The 21,372-nt window shown below is 46.6% G+C and overlaps 1 pseudogene; it reads left to right on the forward strand.

Annotated features, from left to right (window-relative positions):
* Nucleotides 1-10,438, forward strand: part of LOC138295265 (zinc finger protein 546-like) — an 85,181-nt pseudogene extending 74,743 nt beyond the window's left edge.
* The last annotated feature ends 10,934 nt before the right edge of the window (nucleotides 10,439-21,372 follow it).

Raw genomic sequence — 21,372 nt, forward strand, 5'->3', positions numbered from 1 at the left:
CAAAACAACCGCCTAGTACATTCTTCTCAGCCTAAGCCCGTGGTGGGAAAGAACATGCAAACAAGTAGAATAAAAACATGAGCAAGTTGTACAATGTGAAAAATTACTTACAGCTTTTAATGGCTAATGCTGAAATAAAGTCAATAGGCAAAATGAAGCTGGTGGTCACTAATGTGGCGGTGTGCTGCTAGGCTAAGTGCAACGTGGAGTCAGTGGTAAAAACACAAATATCATTACAGTGGGTCAGAATAACTGTGAGGGTCAGCCTAAAGGGGAGATTAAATGGAGCTGGAGAGAGGATTAAACCTTGCGGTACTCCTTGTGGAACTGGTGCAGGCTTCGAGAGACGGCTGTGGATTTATATTTGTTGAGAATTATCTCAGGATATTACCATTGATACCAGTGCGGTTATTGAGTGTCTCCAGTAATGCTGGATGGTTGACTGTATTGAATATAATAGTTAAATATCTATATAAGCACAACAAACAAGCAGTGAAAGCAAACTAGCGAGACATACAGATTTAGCTGGTTTACAAGCACAGCAATAGTCTTCAATTAAAACACATGCAGGATTGCAGGTAAAAATGTACTTCACTGGGTGCATTCTAAAAAGTGACTTACTTTATAAAGAATAGATGCAAATGGACACCTTCTGATAAACTCTAATATAGCAGCAATCGAATACACAAAGGCAGCTCCAAAAGGAATTTACAGAATCATTATCAGGAGGCAGAAACTGATAAAGGTGGAATGTGCCCTGTGCTGTGAAGAGCTGGTAGAAAGCGTCCTGCTATCACACGAGCCTCTAAACACAAAGGCAGCGCTAACGTAATTATTAAGTACAAACCAAAACACTGGCACTGAAGGGAACTACCTCCTTGTGAAAGAGTAAAATGCAGTCACTCAAAGTGAAGTTAGTCAGTGGCTGAAGTAGGCGGACTCAGAACCCCGTGCTGTATTCTGTAGTGGGCGGAAGCAAAATGTAAATGGCACAACAGCAGACCAATGGATGGAGAGCTGAAAGCCACTTTAAGTATGTGGTACATGTAATTTTTACAAAATAAAAGCGCTTGCCTAACATCAGATGAAAAACGGAAAGTGGTGCATGTGTCATTCTGCAGGTGTGCACATTTGTGGAGAAACATCTGCATGCCTACTGAAGGATGCAACAGTATCCACATCAATGCACCTTTTTGTTTTTCTTTTTTCTGATGTTATTTACTTTCTCAATGTGTGCTTAAAATGGTTGTAAACCTCCTTTTCCTTGTGTAGCTCTGCTCCGAGCCTCGGATCTCTGTAGTTACACTATGTAGAAGATGCTCAGATTACCTGCCCGGGTTCTCTGATAGTATAAACGGCTCCCTTGCAGCAGTTGCTTATGTTCCCTGCCATTATTGCTCTCTGTTGCATGGTCCATTCACTGAAAAGGCTCCATCTTGTATTATGTGTTAGGCCGTGTGATAATAGGAAGCATTCCATTGATAAGAAGGGAGACATCTTGTCGCTATGGTTTTAACATTGTAGCGTGTTGGGGAGAGGGTCTTACTCACTGAACATTGAACCTTCTCTGGTGTCTTGGTTACTCCTTTAGTCCACACTCCTCGCTAGAAGGAGATCACGAAAGGATCGTATGCCCTTACTCTCTGCCTTTTGCATCTTTACATTGAAAGTGTAATCTAGAATTTCTTCAGCGTACTTGTCTATATGGACAATTAAATGTCTCATTAAATGCCAATAAAGTTTTGTGGTGGATTCTGCATTTAAGCTTATTCAGTGTTTCTTTTTCTTATTTTAACAGGTGAAATAAATTGATTAATAAATGAAAATTTAAAGACATTAAGCTTTACTTATGTAGGAAGTGATGTACAAACAGAATACCTCAAAATCTCTTCCCTTCAAGGCTAATGCCTCGCCAAAGTCGTCTTCCACAGAAAACCCAACCTGCCCAATGAGGCCTGCACTTGGCTCTTAGGCATCAGATGATAGTCATTGAAGACATAGCACACTGACGTACTGAAGCAAGTCTGATGAGGTGCTCATCACGAAGGAAGAGCTAACCTGGTATCAGAAAGAACACACAGGAGAGAAACCGTATGAATATCTAGAATGTAGCAACACATTTTTTTAGTCGGAGAAAGAGCAAGTGCGACATCAGAAACTTCATACTGGAAAAAAAAAACTATTGAGGGACTGACTGTGGAAAGGTGTTCTTTGTAATGAAAGATCTAATGCAGCATCAGAGTGTCCACGTAGAGGAGAAACCACATAAATGTACAGAATGTAATAAAGTGTTCGGAAGGAAGCCAATGCTAAAGCTTCATCAACAAATCCACACTGGGGAGAACCCGTACAAATGTACAGAATGCAACAAGGCTTTTACTATCAATCGACAAGTATCGCGACACCAGAAGATCCACACTGGGGAGAAACCCTACGAATGTACTGAGTGTGACAAAGCATTTATAACAAATGGAGACCTAAAGCGACATCAGAAAGTCCACACTGGGGAGAAACCATATAAGTGTACAGAGTGTGTTAAAGCATTTATTACAAATGAAGCACTAAAGCAACATCAGAAAGTCCACACTGGGGAGAAACCCTATGAATGCTCTCAATGTGACAAGGCATTTGTAACTAATGGAGAGCTAAAGCGACATGAGAAAATTCACACTGGGGAGAAACCATATCAATGTACAGAATGTGACAAAGCATTTATTACAAATGAAGCACTAAAGCAACATCAGAAAGTCCACACTGGGGAGAAACCATATACAGTAAATGCTCTGAATGTGACAAGGCATGTGTAACTAATGGAGAGCTAAAGCGACATCAGAAAATCCACACTGGGGAGAAACCATATCAATGTACAGAATGTGACAAAGCATTTATAACAAATAGAGAGCTAAAGCAACATCAGAAAACCCACACTGGGGAGAGACCATATCAATGTACAGAATGTGACAAAGCGTTTATAACAAATGGAGGTCTAAAGCAACATCAGAAATTCCACACTGGGGAGAAACCATATCAATGTACAGAATGTGGCAAAGCATTTATTACAAATGGAGGTCTAAAGCGACATCAGAAATTCCACACTGGGGAGAAACCATATCAATGTACAGAATGTGGCAAAGCATTTATTACAAATTGGGAGCTAAAGAAACATGAGAAAATCCACACTGGGGAGAGACCATATCAATGTACAGAATGTGACAAGGGTTTTATAACAAATGGAGCGATGAAGCAACATCAGAAAATCCACACTGGGGAGAAATCATATCAATGTACAGAATGTGACAAGGGATTTATAACAAATGGAGCGATGAAGCAACATCAGAAAATCCACACTGGGGAGAAACCATATCAATGTACAGAATGTGACAAGGGATTTATAACAAATAGACAGCTAAAGCGACATCAGAAAGTCCACACTGGAGAGAGACCATATCAATGTACAGAATGTGACAAAGCATTTATTATAAATTGGAAGCTAAAGCAGCATCAGAAAATCCACACTGGGGAGAAACCATATCAGTGTACAGAATGTGACAAAGCATTTATTATAAATTGGAAGCTAAAGCAGCACAGGAAATTCCACACTAGGGAGAAACCCTATGAAAGCTCTGAATGTGACAAGGCATTTATTAGAAATTGGAAGCTAAAGCAGCACTGGAAAATCCACACTGTGGAGAGACCATATCAATGTACAGAATGTGACAAAACATTTATTACAAATTGGGAGCTAAAGCAACATCAGAAAATCCACACTTGGGAGAAACCATATCAGTGTACAGAATGTGAGAAAGCATTTTCAACTAATGGAAATCTAAAACGACATCAGAAAATCCACACTGGGGAGAAACCATATCAATGTACAGAATGTGAGAAAGCATTTTCAACTAATGGAAATCTAAAACAACATCAGAAAATCCACACTGGGGAGAAACCATATGAATGTACAGAATGCAACAAAGCATTTATTACAAATGGAGGTCTAAAGCAACATCAGAAAATTCACACTGGGAAGAGACCATATCAAGAAGGGATTTATAACAAATGGAATGCTAAAGCGACATCAGAAATTCCACACTATACAGAGACCATTTAACTGCTCTGAATGTGACAAGGCATTTAGAATAAATGGGAACCTAAATAACATCAGAAACTCCACACCGGGGAGAGACCATATCAATGTATTGAATCTCACAAAATATTTATAACGAATGGAGGGCCAAAGCAACATCAGACAATCCACATGGAGAGAAATCCTAAGTACGCACAGAATGTTATAAAGTCTTCTGTAGGAAATATAAGCTAATGTAGCATAAAAAAATCCACACTGGGGAGAAACCATTTTAATGTACAGAATGCGACTAGGAATTTTGTACAAAACAAAATTTAAAATGACATAATGCTCACATGGAAGAGAAACTATATAAATGTTCTGAATGTGACTATGCAATCATAAGAAATAGAGTTAATGCAACATCAAAAGTCCAACCTGAACACTGCACTGACCGAGCAAGGCATTTATTAGCAAGGGAGAGTTAAAACAACAGCAGAAAGTCCACATTAGGGAAAATCTATATGAATGGGCAGAATCAGTCAATAGGTATTTATTAAGCATGGCAAGTCACAGTCTCAAGGCACTGGGGGAGGAGCTGGTGTCCGGAAGGACTAATGAATTGAACATCCAAGTTTTGAGTCCTTTCCTGAACAGATGCAATGATGAGGTGGGTCCAAGATGCAGGGGAAGTTTGTTACAGATCTTTGTGACCAGGTGGGAGAAGAAGAAGCCACTTGTTATGCCATTAATTGTGTTTGACCACTGACTTTGTGCTTCACCACTGCGCATATTAGTTGTTCAATGCTCATCAGTAGCACATTACATGTTGTATTCTGTTTAGCTGCCTATTGGCTTTAACGTGGCATTAGACATTACATTTGGTATTTAGGTGAGCTGCCTATTGGCTTTAACTTGGCATTAGACATTACATTCTGTATTCAGTTTAGCTGCCTATTGGCTTTATCATGGAGTTCCACATTGCAGTTGAGACATTGCAGATGAGCTGTGTTTTTCCACATGGTAGACCAAGCTGTGTTTTTCATATTGTGTTCACACCAAACCCTAGCGTGATAATAGGGCATATATTTTGTGTTTTCCTCTCTACTCAGCCTTGGGAAGGAGCGAGGTTTAGGGAATCTGGCCAATCTCTGATGGCTTGTTTTCTTCCCAATTCCTCATGTTTTGACTATTAGAGGAAAGGACCTGTTAGCAGGCTTTTTTAATTATAAAACGGTGTCCCTGGGCAGCAGCAAGGGGAAGTTTCCAAGACTTCAGTCATGAGCGGATGTCAGCTGCCTGACCTCCGGTTTGGGTGGCAAATCTCTTTCTCGCAGTTGAACAGGAGTCATCAACTTGCAGGCATGAGAAAGGTGACGATCAGTGATAGGCCCTACGGTGATGAATTTTGACTTTTATTCTTTGCTTTGAAGTTATGCTATAATATAATCACATGTATTTGCTGTGTACATTGCAATTGAGAAGTACTTTGTTATATTTTCCTTTCATTGCTGTGACTACTTTTAAACGTGTGCTTCCAACTTACTAATCGCGTCTCTCAGAAACCTCGTGCTGAAGTAATAATAAATGTCTTCTTTAAACTAAGAAGTGCATTCCAGAGAAGTTTTGTCAGCTCGGTCATAAGATAAGGAAAGCAAAACACCACTGTGCTTACTGTGTCTGACTCTAGAAGTGTAAGTGAGGAAGAGAGAGGCGCAATGCAGGTGTCTGGTGAAAGAATAAGCATATGTTGATATAGGCCAGTCCTTCATTGTGGAGTGCCTTGTAACCATGGGTAGTATCTTGGACTTGCATCTCTTCTGAACTGTGAGACAGTGGAGTTTCCTGAGGTGGGGCGTGATGTAGGTCTGCTTCGGGAGGTCGAGGACTAGCCTTGTTGCTGTGTTCTGTGTTGTCTGCAGTCGTCGCTGGAGGTGAGCGGTTAACCCTACGTACAGAGTATTCTTGTAGTCAAACCGGCTGATCACAACCGCCTGGGTGATTAATTGTCTGGTGCTGGCGGGGAGCCATCTGACGATCTTGTGGAGCATGTGCAGTATGAGGAAGCAGGCGGTGGAGATTGTGTTGATTTGCTTCTTAATGGAGAGCTTGTTGTCCAGGACAATGCTGAGGTTACAGGTGTGGTTGATAGGGGTTAGGGAGGGTCCAATTTCTGCCATGTGTCGCTTCAAGGAGAGACATAGTTACCAAAGATGAAGACTTCCGTCTTGTCTGTGTTCAGTTTGAGGCAGTTGCGCTTCAGCCAATCGGCGACATTGGCCATGCACCTATAGAAGTTGCCTCTGGAGGTGGTGAGGTTTCTGACAAAGAATGAATGAGGTGGGTGTTGTCGGCATAGGAGATGATCTTCAGCCCGGGTGATTTGATGATGTTGGCTGGGGCTGAGGGGTCATGCAAGTGTTGAAGAGGGTGGAGCTGAGGGAGGATCTTTGTGGGATGCCACAGATGATGTTCTTGGGCTTCAAGGAGTAGGGAGGGAATCAGATTTTCTGAATTCTTCCGGTAAGGTAGGAGGTGATCCATTTGAGGGCATCTCCTTTGATTCTGATGTGGTGGGGTCTGTTGATCAGGATCTGGTGGGAGACCGCGTCGAAGGTGGCCGAGAGGTCGAGGAGGATGAGGGCTGCAGTCTCACCAAGGTCCAAGAGGGCTCTGATGTTGTCATCAGCTGCTATCAGGACGGTATCAGTGCTGTGATTGGTTTGAAAGCTGGACTGGGAGGAGTTCAGGATGTTGTTGTGCTCCAGGTATCTAGTCAACTGACTGTTGATCGTCAGCTTGAGGACTTTGGCTGGGAACGGGAGCAGATATCGGTCGGTAGTTCCTCAGTTGTTCTGGGTCTGCCAAAGGGTTTTTCAGGAAGGGTTTCACTTCTTTGTGTTTCCACTGTTCCATGAAGGAGGCCATGGCGATGGATGTGGTCAGGAAGTTTGCGAGCATGGTTCGGTGGGTGCCGCAGAGTGCATGGAGTTCATGATGGGGTGGTATCTTTCATGGAGAGGGGGTTCCAGGTAGTGAGTCTGAGATCAGGGTTAGTGTTGGAGTGTGTGAGGCTGTTGAGGCTGTCATTGGCAGAGAGCTGAGGTTCGAAGCCCCTGTAGATGACTATGATCTTGTTGTGAAAGTAGTCAGTGAGTGTGTCGTACAGATCCTGGGAGGGATTGATGATATTCTCAGTGGCCACCTGGTTGCTAAATTCCATAATGATGTCAAAAAGAGCTCCTTGGTGTGGTTTGAGCTTATTCCCTATGTGGCGTGTGAGTGCGCTTTTCTTTGCTTCTTTAAGGAGGAGGTGGTACTGGTTGATCGATGTCCTGAAAGAGGTGTACTGCTTTGGATCCTTACTGTTGCGCCATCTTCTTTCTAGCCAATGACATTCTCATTTAGAGTTCTGAAGTTACGGGGTAAACCAGTTGGCCCTCTTTAAGGTTCTTCTGATCTTGGTCGACTTGGTGGGGTGACCGTCAACGCAGTCTGTGATCCAGTCCGAGGAATTCCTGATGGCCTGTTTCAGGTCGGGAACTATGTTCAGCCGGTTGGCATGGGGTGTGTTGTTTCAGTTATCCTTTAAGACAGTCTTCTAGTTGTGCTGAGGTGCCTTGCGTGGTTTGGCTTTGGTTTTCGTAGCATTGTGCCCTGTGATGATGAGGTGGACGATGGAGTGGTCAGTCCAGGTGAGTTCTGTGATGTGGTGTTAATTATTTCACTGGAGGTGAAGATGGGGTCAAACGTGTGCCTTGTGATGTGTGTTCGGTCAGCAACGAGTTTGTGGAGGGCGATGTTGCTCATGCCTTCTTTAAGGTTGTCAGTGCTGTCGTCTTTAAGGTCGTCCATGTGGAAGTTGAGATCTGCTAAGAATACGTAGTGTTCAGAGACTGTGGCGAGCTGGGCGATGAAGTCCGAGGTGGCATGGCAGAACCTGGGGTGAGTTCCTGTAGAATGGCAAAGTGTATTTAATGAAGTAACCATATGAATGTACAGAAAGTGACAAGGCATTTATAAGAAGGGCACAACCAATGTACCATCGGAAACTCCACCCTGGGGAAGAACCATATAAATGTACTGAATGTGACAATTCATTTATCTGCAGGGCCCTTCTGATACAACAGTAAGTCAAGATAGAGGAGAAAGTCATGATGATGGAGAACGCATATCACTGCACTCAATGTGGCAAGGCATCCTTTGCAACGTTAATACAAACATGGAAAGTCATTACTAGTGGGATATGTGTCCCCCACACAGGAGCGACCCCATAGGAATGTACTGAATGTGACAAAGCAATCATTACAAAGGGACTATTAATGCAGCATCTAAAGGTCCACGCTGGGAAGTAACTGATGCAATCAGTGTGACCAGGTGCTGATCAGATAGTCATATTGGCAGATACAACCTTTTCTTGCAAAGCATTTTTTCACAGGAGGAACCTAATGTGTCTACATGCATTCCAGGGAGAAACTGTATCCGTCTTCAGTGTGACAAGTCATCCTTTACAAAGAAATAGCTTACTACTGATCCGAAATTATACACCAGGGAGAAGCCATTTCAATATTATAATGTGAAAGAGCATTTCCTACCAGAAACTCTGAGGCATGAAAAGACTAACAGGGTTTAAGATGTACTGATTGGAAAGTCTTTCATGTGAAACAGTCATCAGTTGCTACATCAAAAAAACCACACCTGCACACGGATATAGGGGGAATAAAATACCTGAACAACATGTGAAACAAAGGAACAGAAAGGTCCCTTTCCCACAGAGGTGACAATGTGCAAACTCCAGAGAGCATGAAACTTCGACAGAATGCAGATGTTACACAAAGCAACAGCCAGATTTCTTTGCCTGTTCCCAGTCTACTGTGGTATAAGGACTATTTTGGCTTCTTAATGATGAGATCTGGCTCTGCCTATTTACTAATTTATGTAGGATTTGTTCTGCCAGACTCTCTAGGGCTCGTATCCACAGTTTTGGGGACATTGTGTGTTATCTAGTATCTTATGTTCTTGCTGTCTATCGTTGACATTTTATTTCTTTCATTAACAACACTGTCTGAGGGAGGACAAGTGGAGTTTTGGGGTTGGTTGGAAGTCGGATGCCACTGGCCTTAGACGATTGTAGCCCCCGAAGTATGTGTGCATCAGGTTTATGGTTTCATGCGGGACAGGAGCTGCCACCATTTGTACAGACTTTGCAGGACAGTTTTCTGGACAACCTGTGAATAAGAAGCCTCTACTTTGAGCAGTGATTACAATCTCCTATATCACGTGTAGGCAACAATTGTACTCTTCCTGCTACTGTACAGTATCTTTTCTTAACGTGCTGATCAGTGATATAATGAATATGTGCTGAAAGTACTGACTGCAATCTTAGTTGTTTGAACACTGTAACCTTTTTTTATACCATAAAGTGTAAATAGTTTCTTAAGTTTTTAACGCTCTCTAATGTCCATTCAGGCTATGCCCGCACAGTAGAAACAAAACAAATAAATAAATCTGTTTTCCTGAATAGGGAAAGACAATGCAAAGGTTTTATCTCTCCACAAGCCTTGCTCCAGAATGATAAACTCTGTGGCCACCATTGGGGAAAAATTGGAGGGGGGTTAATGAGATGGCTCACACAGCAAATGTAAGTTACTAGTAGTATCTTATGTCTGCACTCAGGACAGAATCTCCACTACGAGTGCAGAGATGCCATTCCGTGCCCGGATTGTACTCTCCTCATCCAGAGTAGAATCTCTGCACTCAGGACTGAGTCTCCCCACTTGGGGCTGAAATCCATTCTGAGTGTGGCTGTAGAGATACTACTCGTAACTTACCTTTGTGAATACCTAAAAGTTGTAAACTTAGACTTCTGGTCTAAACTTGGACCAAAAGTGCAAGTTTACCTTTGTGAATCAGGCCCGCTGCGAGAGAGACACTGTATCAATGTTATCAACTCTATGCCCACGTACTTAGATTGAAGTGGTCCACGATGTCACTGCTGGGTGTGGTGATAAGATAACACATCCAGTGATTTCTCCTTTTTACAAAACTGACTCATGGTTACTGTGCAGCTTGACAAAGCCATTTTCCTGTTTCCTGTTCCAGAGCCAACTATAGTAAACTGTCAAGACAAACAGCACTGTACCACACTCCTGTCCGACCTGGTGTCCAATTGGGCTCCTTCCTAGTAACAATGATAAAAAACATAATATTACGGAACTGAATGGGCCCATCTGGTGACCGGAGAGCCACACTGGGAAGAATACAAAGATGAATCCTCAGGCCATGAATGGACAGAAGAGGCAATTGATAGGTCGTTGTTTCACATTCCTGAAGACATTGATACTTGGATAGAGACTATTAAAAACTGGAAGCTTCTCTTCACTTGTTTATGAAAGGCGAACTGTTATTAATTTTGCAGTGAACAAGGTGTACTCTTGTGCTTTAAAGATTGTAAAAAAGGGAGGCACTCAATGTGTTAGAAAAGGTCCCCCCCACCATTCACTAGCTACTAATCCTTAAATAACCTTCCACAGTCTCAAGACAAGTTTCATCTCTCATCAAAATGGAGGAAGGACAGACGTCTAACACTGTTGTTATATCTAACACTGTGGAGCGTCACAGGAGTCTGGGCAACAATGTGATTGATGCCAGTTTATCCACCCTGAGGCTAGACTGTAATGCTCTGCTAAGGTTACTCATGTGGGTAGGGGTTTGTTGGAAGGGCTGTTTGGGCAACTGTTACTAGAACACAGGTGGCACAGGGTTTGATGTCAGAAATACTTCTGATCTGACAGGTCAGCTTAGTGGAGAGGGTCAAAACTGCAAATACAGCACATATGGCTGGGGCCGGCCCTGGACGTACGATGAGACTGCTTGCCTGGAACTTGAGAGGGGTGAATGACCACCACAAGGCCCAACTGGTGATTGCATACCTCAATAGATTTAAGATGGATTTTACATTAATTCAGGAGATGCATGCTGTTCTGTGGGAGCTCAACATTTTTCTAAAATCTGGAGCTCGTACCTATGAGGGAGAGGCCTCTTTTTGCATGGTGAGCCCCCAACTTTTTGCCTGGAAAATTATGTGGTTTCAAAATTGTAAGTACCCTGGGCCCCTGCCATACAGGTTCCCAGGACCAGATCTCTTTCCCCAAAGCTGTTATATGTATTTGCACTTCAGTTCTCCTTGTAAGTCTCTAGTAAATTGTACCCCTGGTGCTCCTGCAAAACTTACACCACCCTGACATGGTTGCTGGCTAGTCCAAACTGGCCTGCCACCACCAGATACGATTCTGGATCCCTGAGGTGAGGGCTTCTGCCCTCTGGGACCAGAACACAAAGCCTTTCCTGGTTGGAGGTGTCACACCTCCTCCCCCAGGAATGTGCCCTGCTCTTGCAGGAAGCTTCAAAGTCCATGCTGCCTTTGAAGCACCATTCCACCCATTTGCTGCTAGCAGCAGATGGCCATCCCCTATCCCAAACCCCACTTTTTACGGGAGGAATGGCAAGAAAACACACAAAGATTAGGGGGAGTGACCACCATCAGATGAGGTGGCCACTCCATTTCATTTTCCTCCATCTTGGATGGCAGGAAAATAGCCAACCAGGGTTAGGGATGTGACTCCTTCCCACAGTGGGTGTAGCCACTCAGAGGTAAGTGGCTCATTGGCCATTACCAGGAACTCTCCCGAACACCCACTAAATATATTAATTTAGTAGGCATCGCTAGACTTGGAAATCCGATTCCATGGACACAAGAAGGCCAGCGACAAAGAAGACCAAGACTTCTCAAGAACGGATGTCCGGTTGCCAGAAGGAAAAGGCACCAAACCCTGCCTGCTGCAACCAGGACTCAACCATTGCTGTTGAGGGGTCAACTGGACATTGGACAGACTCTAAGAAACCCCAGAGGACCTCCATTGTTCTAAAAATTGCCAAGAACCTCCCTTCAAGTGAAGGCATCACTCCCTGCAACCTGCAGGAAAGAAACCAGTGAAGTCAAGTTCACTGACCGGCACCTGAGCAATGAACTGACCATAACAGCCTGACCAACTTCCACCCGACGGACTCTGAGGACAAACCCTGCAATGTGCCAGGTTTGGTGGCACTGCGACCTCCAATGGCAGAGATGTTCCATACCCTTGGGGTACTGGAACCTCAATGCCGGACACCCAGAAGAAAAGTCCACTCTGGACTATCTGGGGACCAGAAGCAAGCACCAGTCAAAGGACTTCAGGACACCCAAGAACTACCCACAGAGTGGTCCTGCTGACCTACAATACAACCTCAAAGTGACCTACACCTGGCTCCAAAAATTCCTTGATTCATGACCCTTGGCTGACCTATCTGCTCTGCACCCGGCCTCCCTGGTCCCTGCATCGGAGAACCAGTTGTGCTGAGGTCCCTAACCCCTTGTGACCTCGACCCTCCAAGGGGACCCACTGGACTTACCTCTAAATCCCCCTGTGCAGTCTGTTTCCACATGGTTCCCTTCCCTGTGGCTCACCCACTCCAAGACATTCAGCCGCTGCTCCTGCCAGAACCGGGAACCACCTTAACTTCTCCAGCTGGCCCACAGGACATCTCAATGACCTCGACTGAGAAACAAAAGGTGGCACTTGTGAGAGTATTGCCTGATTTTATATATAATTTTAAAGTTTTCTCTCATTGATTCCTATGGTGCGTAATTACACACAGCAAAAGAACATTTTCTAAGCTTTGAAAAATCATAACTTAAGAAGTACTTACCTGATTTTGATGATCTTTGTCTTAAAATATTATAACAATCTGAAGTATTTTTCTAAATTGGTCTTGATTTATCTCTTCTGAGTGTGTGTCCACATTAATTGATGCTGTGAGTTAAACAATTGCTTATCAAATCTCCTGGATTAGCCTAACTGCTTGTCTGAGCTGTCACAAAAATAGAGCATTAGGTGATCTGTTTTTGTCTCTGGATACAAGGGAGTGGTTGCTCTGACTCTCTGCCAGTGTACAATGTTTTTGTATGGTGACTGCACATTTACACGCTGAACCCCCTCAGCTGTGCTAACTCTGGAAAGGTGCAACCTCAAAGTTGATTCTCCAAGGTATCAAACAATCATTACATTAATCTCAACTTGATACTCAAGTTGAAATTAATGTAACCAGTTGTGGTGTGCTTTTACCAAGTTGCCATTGTGTTGTTTTTAATCCCATGTGCTTTTTCCAGTTGCACATGGGGTCTTGTTGCTGAGATAGCTGTCTCCTCTCCCAGGGAAATGCACTAACACATCCCAGGAAAGAATACAACAAGGGCCTTCACTGGAAGGAGACATTATCTCCCTCCTGCAGAAAGCCACACAGGTGTTGGTCCAAAAGGTGAGCTTCAAAGGAAAATCCACCTTTGAAGGGCAAATGGGAAACACTTAGGAGAGCGGCTACTGTATTGTCTTTGTAGACAGGCTGGCACTAGGCACAGAAAAGGGGAAACCAGTTGGATGGTGATCGCTTCCTTTTTGATTTGCGAGTATCGCTGTTCAGTTAATGTGAGAGACCTGCTGGCGTAGGCGACAGGAGCTCATTCTTCTTCATTCTTTTGTTGGAGCAGCCATTCTCCAAGTTCTTTAGCACCAGCTTAGACAGCGATAGTAGACTATTTTTTAGGGTCAAAATATCTAAGAGTGGTGTTGGCCGACAGGGCCTTTTTTGTTTCTTGAAACACTGTTTCCTGTTTGGGGCCCCACCCCCATGGAATGGTGATTTTCGTGAGGTCCCTCAGCATTTGAGTCAGTAGCATGAGGTCTTTGATAAACCGGCTGCAGTAGTTTACCATTCCCAGGAAACTGTGGACTTCGGTTACCATTGTTGGTGGTGGAGCATTGTGGATGTCCCTGACTTTTGCGGAGTCGGAAGCAACACCGGCTGCGGAGAACACATGCCCAAAAAAGTTAAATTTGTCCTTTAAGAATTCACACTTGCCTCATTGCAAAGTCAGGCCTGAGTCTTGTAACCACTGGAGAGCTCTTTTCAATTGAGCACGGTGTTCTGCCGGTAAGGGTACATAGGCAAGGATGTCATCACTGACATTGATAACACCTGGAAGATCAGCGAGTAGTTCGTAGATGACATTTTAAAATACCTCTGCAGCACTTCCAAAGCTCAGTGGTAATATATCTCAATTGCTCGTGAAGTACCAGATGATGGTATCCAGATCGGAGGTCTAACTTGGAAAACCAGCAGGCTTCACTCAACTCCCATATTACATAATCTATAGTGGGTGTGAGGTGTCTTTCCCATTTTATGGTTGTGTTGGGCAGCCTCATGTCCACACAAATCCTCACCTCCCCAGGCTGCTTGGGTTACTTGGTGACCACAATTGGGGAGACCCATGGTGTGGGCCCGTCACCGTCTCGATTATGCTGGATGCCTCCAGTTTCTCAAGCTCTTGCTCTACTTGTGGTTTCAGATGAAAAGCGATTCGGCAATGGCGTAGTGCCACTGGTTGGATAGTCTTGTCAATGTGTAGCTTGACCTCTCAGCCCTTTAGGCAGCAAATGCCATTCAATACTTCTGGAAATTCTTCTAATGTTTAGGCAATCAATTCCTCATGCACCCTGCATGCAGATGCCGCTATGCCAAGAGATTCAGCCCCTCCACACCTCAGTAACATGTCATGGCCTGCTTCAGCCACATACACTTGATACTCAATGGATCGCGATTCATGGGTGATCTTTGACTTGAACTTGCCCCTCATCTTCAACATGGTTGATTGACCGTAGGCGAACACTTTGACTGCTGTGGGGTTTAAGGTAGACCTTGGCTCCATCTCTTGGTAAACGTCCGCAGACATAATGTTGATTGAGGCACCTGTTTCAACCACTTTCAACCAGTATTAGGCATTTCAGCAATCGGCATGTTATGCTGGCCACCGCGCCTATCGTGAAGATCGACTGTATTAAGTGCTCACCCCCTTTGTCGTCATCCATGTTGCTGGTGGAGACTTGTGCCCCACCGACCATGTTGACTGCTGATCTTGAAGTAGGTCCTCTTGGTGATCGGCATATTTGAGGAAATTATTGAACTTCTTTCCTTTCATTGGGCATTCTGTATGGCGAGGCATTAGCCCTACACAGTTTTCAAAGACTTTGGACATGGTAACAGGTCTCTTCAATCTTGTTTTGCTAGGCGCCGCTTGTAGGAAAGTAGCCTCTTTCTAGCATTGTTACCCCCACTTTTGGCCTGTTTAGTCAGTGTGTTTGTGTCTACTGGGATCCTGCTAATCAGGACCCCAGTAGTTATGCTCTCTCCCTTTAAATTATGTTTGTAGGATACTGGCAATCCAGTATTTCACCCACAATTGAAATGCTGGTGCCCCCTTATAAGTCCCTAGTATATGTTACCTAGGTACCCAGGGCATTGAGGTTCCAGGGGATCCCTATGGGTTGCAGCATTTCTTTTGCCACCCGTTGGGAGCCCATGCAAAGGCTTCTACGGGACTGCCATTGCAGCCTGTGTGAAAAGGTGCATGCACCCTTTCACTGCCATTTACACTGCAGCAGGTAATTTATAAGTCACCCCATAGCAGGCCCTTCAGCCTTGAGGGCAGGGTGCAGAGTACCTGTGTGTGAGGGCACCCCTGCACTAGCAGAGGTGCCCCCATGACCTCCAGGACGATTTTCCCAGACTTCGTGAGTGCGGGGATGCCGATTTTTACCCATGTACTGGACATGGGTCACTACCTATGTCTAGCTACATAATGTTAACTCTGAACATAGGCATGGTTGGTATCAAACATGTAGGAATCATACTACCATGCTTTTTCGAGCGTTGGTTGTATGATCCCATGCACTCTGGGGACTCCTTAGAGGACCCACAGTACTGCCATTACAGCCTTCTGAGGTTTTCCAGGCAGCTCCAGCTGCTGCCACCTCACAGACAGGTTTCTGCCCTCCAGTTGCTTGAAAAGCTCGAACCCAGGAAGGCAGAACAAAGGATTTCCTTTGGGAGAAGGCTGTTATACCCTCTGGAAATAGGTGTTACAGGCTTGGGAGGGGTGGCCTCCCCAAGCCACTGGAAATGCTTTGAAGTGCACATTTGGTGCCCTCTTGCATAATCCATTCTACACTGGTTCAGGGATCCCCAGTCCCTGCTTTGGCGCGATACCGGACAAAGGAAAGGGGAGTGATCACTCCCCTGTCCATCACCACACCAGGGGTGGTGCTCAGAGCTCCTCCAGAGGGTTCCTGGATTTTGCCATCTTGGATTCCAAGTTGACAGGGAACTCCTGGGAGCATATGAGTGGCCAGTGCCAGCAGCTGACATCAGAGCCCCCCTGATAGGTGCTTACCTGGTTAGATGACCAATCCCCCTTCCAGGGCTATTTAGGGTCTCTCCTTTGGGTGGTTCTTCAGATTTGGATTGCAAGACTACAGCAGGAATCCTCTGCATCCTTCACTTCACCTTCTCACCGAAGAAACTGCTTCTGGACCCTCCAGGAACTCTACAACTGCAACAGAGAAGCAGGGATGACTTCTGCAACATTGTATCTTCAGCTCTTGCCAGCAACTGCAACTGTTTCCCGGTTGTGCATCCTCAGAGGACAGCCTGTCTTCAGCCTTCACCAGAAGAGTGAAGGCATCACCCTTGGGGTGAAGGAGTCACTCCCCTGCTTCTGCAGGCACCTACTGCAATTACGACGGCTGCGTGGATCCCCTCTCCTGCTGAGCTGCGTGGATCCTGCATCACAGATGTGCACTAAAGTGGTCCTGACGTCCTACAGTACAACTTTGGTGGAGGTAAGAGCTTGCCTCCCCATGCAAGACAGTACCCCCATGCACCCCATGCTTTGCAGTTGCCAAGGCTTGTTGGCATCCTTCCACAAAGTTGTTCGTGCACCATGCAACTTCCACCCCAGCACTCTATACTGCACCATACATCTTCCTGAGTGGTTCTCTGGTGGCGTGGGAGCCTTTGTCGTAGTGCTGCATGGGCCTCCTTTTGCTTCTCCTTTGTCCCCGTGCTGTGGGACTCATGTGCGCACTGCCTGGTCTTCTGTGGACTCTCTGAGTTTCTGAGAGCCCATTCTGACTCCCCCTCCTGGGTAGAGTTCACCTGGTCCTTCCAGGTCCCAGGCAGTGCTATTTTCCGCTAACTGCGAGTTTTGTGTATGCCAAGGCTTGTTGGCAGACTTCAGTGACACAAACCAGACTGCAATCCTCCATCTGGTGTAAGACATCACTTGCACCAACCTGGAACCTTATGCCTTCTTATTGGGTGCAACTCTCTGTTCTTCTTCACCGGTGGTTCTTATTTTGCACCTTCATCTGGATTAGCAGAGGCTCCTGTTCTCCCTGGACTCTTCTGTGCTTCTTGGACTTGGTCCCCCTCTTTCACAGGTCCTCAGGTCCAGGAATCCACTGTTGGTGTCTTGCAGTCTTTTCTGGTTCTTGCATAATATTTTTTCTTGTGTTTCTGTGTGTACTGGGAAAGTTACTGTGTTTTACGCCTGCTTTCCTGGGCACTGGGTTGGGTTCTAGTACTTACCTTCGATGTTTTCTAGTACTCCCAGTGACCCTCTACACACTACACTTGCCTAGGTTAGAAACCGATATTCGCATTCCACTTTCTTAGTATATGGTTTGTGTTCCTCCTAGGCCCATTGCAAAGCATTGTGATTTTCACTCATTGCACTGTTTTCACAGATGTTTTTGCATACTAGTGTACATAATTTGTGTATTACTTAACTCCTAAGGGAGTATAGTCTCTATGATATTTTTGGCATTTGTGTCCCTTTCTTTTTTAACACTGAGTATTTCCTTTCATGTGCATGAGTACTGTGAGACTACAGAGGTATTGAATGAGCTTTGCACGTCTCCTAGATAAGCTTTGACTCCTCACCTACAGCTACCTCTAGAGAGCCTGGCTTCTTGACACTGCCTACACTTCACTAAAGGACGTGGTAGAATGTGTAAATACCATAGCTACCCACTATACACCGCAACACTGGACGACTGGCAATACACTGGCAACTGGACTTCTGCCTGGCCCAGGAAGACCTTGAGGGATGTTAACCCCTGTGGGCAGTATCACCTCACCACCCCCGTGGACTGCAGAGCAGCTGCAGGTAGACCCTGTCGACCATGCTGCCTTCACAGCATCTTTGAGCATCTTTAACATCCTGTATCCCTAGCATCAGGACCACTTCCAAAGGAATCAACTGAATGAGGATAACATGCCTGGAACTGTCTGGAGACTATTTCTTCTGTGGAGGTAACTGTTTCTGAGAGCCTTGCTGGCCCGCTGTCTGGCTCGCTGCCAGAGTTGGTCACCCAAAGTAAATCTAACCAACCGCGTTTCAACTAAACCAACTTTTTGGTGAAAAAGTTTTTAAGTGTCAAATTCATTATATTTGTCAATCCTTGTTTACGGTTGAGGGAAATGCTCTGATTTATTATATCCTGGAAATTCCAGCTTTGCATTCCTCTGGCTCACTCACGCACAGCATTCATGTGCTACACTGGGTACACATGCAAACACACAACACACTCAAAATGAGGCTTCGTAAATCTTGAATAATGTAGGGCAGTGCAAATTCTAGCCCATGTCCCTATCCCTTAACCCTGTGTCCTTATCTCCCGTCCCTCCATTTCATGTCCCTGTGTCCCCATCTCATTTCCTTTCCTCTCCTGTCCTTGTGTCCCCATTTCATGTCCTTATTGTCTGTGCTTGTGTCCCCATCTCCTGTCCCTGTGTCCCCAGGCATCTCCTGTGCCTGTGTCCCCATCACATGCCTCTGTGTTCTTATCTCCTGTCCCTGTGTCCCCAACTCATGTCCTTATTTCCTGTCCCTATCTCATGTCCATGTGTCCCATTCCCTGTCCATGTGTCCCCATCTCCAGTCCCTGTGTCCCATCTCATGTCCTTATTGCCTGGCCCTGTGTCCCCATCTCCTGTCCCTGTGCTTTCATCTCCTGCCCCTCCATCTCCTGTCCCTGTCTCATATCCTTATTGCCTGTCCCTGTGTCCCAATTACCTGTCCCAGGTGTCCCAATCTCATGTCTTTATTGACTGTCCCTGTGTCCCCATCTCCTGTCCTTATTGGCTTTCTCTGTGTCCCCATCTCCTGTCCCTGTGCTCCCATCTCCTGACCCTCCATCTCCTGTCCCTGGGCTCCCATCTTGTGTCCCGGTGCCCCCATCTCATGTTATTATTGCCTATCCCTGTGTCCCCATCTCATGTTATAATTGCCTGTCCCTGGGTCCCCATCTCCTGTTCCTCCGTCTCCTGTCCCTGTGTCCACATCTCGTGTCCCTCCATCTCCTGTCCCTGTGCTCCCATCTCCTGTCCCTCCTTCTCCTGTCCCACCATTTCCTGCACCTGTGTCCCCATCTCATGTCCCTGTCCCTCCATCTCCTGTCCCTCATCTCCTGTCCCTATGCTCCCATCTCCTCTCCCTCCATTTCATGTCCCTGTGTCCCAATCTGATCTCCCTGTGTCCCCATCTCCTGTCCCTGTATCCCCATCTCATGCCCCTGTGTCCCGATCTCCTGTCTCTCCATCTCCTGTACCTGTACTCCCATCTCCTGTCCCTCCATCCCCATCTCCCGTCCATGTGGTCTCATCTCCTGTCCCTACATCTCCTGTCCTGGTGTCCCCATTTCCTGTCCCTCTATCTCCTGCCCCTGTGTCCCCATCTCCTGCACCTGTGCTCCAGGGCCTCTCCCTCCTGTGTCCTTGTCTCCAGGCCTCTCCCTCCTGTGTCCTTGTCTCCAGGCCTCTCCCTCCTGCGTCCTTGTCTCCAGGGCCTCTCCCTCCTGTGTCCTTGTCTCCACGGCCTCTTCCTCCTGTGTCCTTGTCGCCAGGGCCTCTCCCTTCTGTGTTCTTGTCTCCAGGACTTTCCCCTCCTGTGTCTTGTCTCCAGCGCCTCTCCCTCCTGTGTCTTGTCTCCAGCGCCTCTCCATCCTGTGTCTTGTCTCCGGGGCTTCTCCATCCTGTGTCTTGTCTCCGGGGCTTCTCCCTCCTGTGTCTGGTCTCCAGCACTTCTCTAGCCTGTGTCTGGTCTCCAGGGCCTCTCCCTCCAGTGTCTTTGTCTCTGGCACCTCTCCCTCCTGTGTTTTTGTCTCTGGCACCTCTCCCTCCTGTGTTCTTGTCTCCTGTGCCCTCCTCCTGTGTCTTGACTCCAGGCCTCTCCTTCCTGTTTTCTTGTCTCCAGGGCCTCTCCCTCCGGTGTCTTGTCTCCGGTGCCTCAACCTCCTGTGTCGTCTCTCCAGCTTGTCTCCCTCCTGTGACTTGTCTCCACGGTCTCTCCCTCCTGTGTCCTTGTCTCCAGGGCCTCTCCCTCCTGTGTCCTTGTCTCCAGGGCCTCTCCCTCCTGTGTCCTTGTCTCCAGGGCCTCTCCCTCCTGATTCCTTTTCTCCAGGGCCTCTGCCTCCCGTGTCTTCTTTCCAGGGCCTCTACCTCCTGTGTCTTGTCTCCAGCACATCTCCCGCCTGTCTCCAGGGCCTCTCCCTCTTGGGTCTTGTCGTTAGGGCCTCTACCTCCTGGTCCTTGTCTCCAGCACGTCTCCCTGCTGTGCCCTTGTTTCCAGGGCTTTCCCTTCTGTGTCTTGTCTGCAGGGCTCTTCCTCCTGTGTCCTTGTCTGCAGCGCGTCTCCCAGCTGTGCTCCATGTCCTTTGCGTCTGTCTATGGTACTCTCCTCCTGTGTCTTGTCTCCAGGGCCTCTCCCTCCTGTGTCCTTGTCTCAGGGCCTCTCCCTCCTGTGTCCTTCTCTCCAGGGCCTCTCCCTCCTGCGTCCTTGTCTCCAACGCCTCTCCCTCCTGTGTCTTGTCTCCAGCGTCTCTCCCTCCTGTGTCCTTGTCTCCAGGGCCTCTCCCCCCTGTGTCTTGTCTCCAGCGCCTCTCCATCCTGTGTCCTTGTCACAGGGCATCTTCCTCCTGTGTCCTTCTCTCCAGGGTCTCTCCCTCCTGTGTGCTTGTCTCCAACGTCTTTCCATCCTGTGTCTTGTCTCCAGCGCGTCTCTCTCCTGTGTCCTGTCTCCAGGGCCTCTCCCTCCTATGTGTTTGTCTCCAGAGCCTCTCCCTCCTGTGCCCTTGTCTCCTGTGCCCTCCTCCTGTGTCTTGTCTCCGGGGCCTCTCCCTCCTGTGTCCTTGTCTTCGGGGCCTCTCCCTCCTGTGTCCTTGTCTCCGGGGCCTCTCCCTCCTGTGTCCTTGTCTCCGGGGCCTCTCCCTCCTGTGTCCTTGTCTCCGGGGCCTCTCCCTCCAGTTTCCTTGTCTCGAAGGCCTCTCCCTCCTGTGTCCTTGTCTCCAGGGCCTCTCCCTCCTGCGTCCTTGTCT

The sequence above is a fragment of the Pleurodeles waltl genome, chromosome 5, assembly GCF_031143425.1.
Source record: "Pleurodeles waltl isolate 20211129_DDA chromosome 5, aPleWal1.hap1.20221129, whole genome shotgun sequence".
In the NCBI taxonomy this organism is placed as follows: Eukaryota; Metazoa; Chordata; class Amphibia; order Caudata; family Salamandridae; genus Pleurodeles; species Pleurodeles waltl.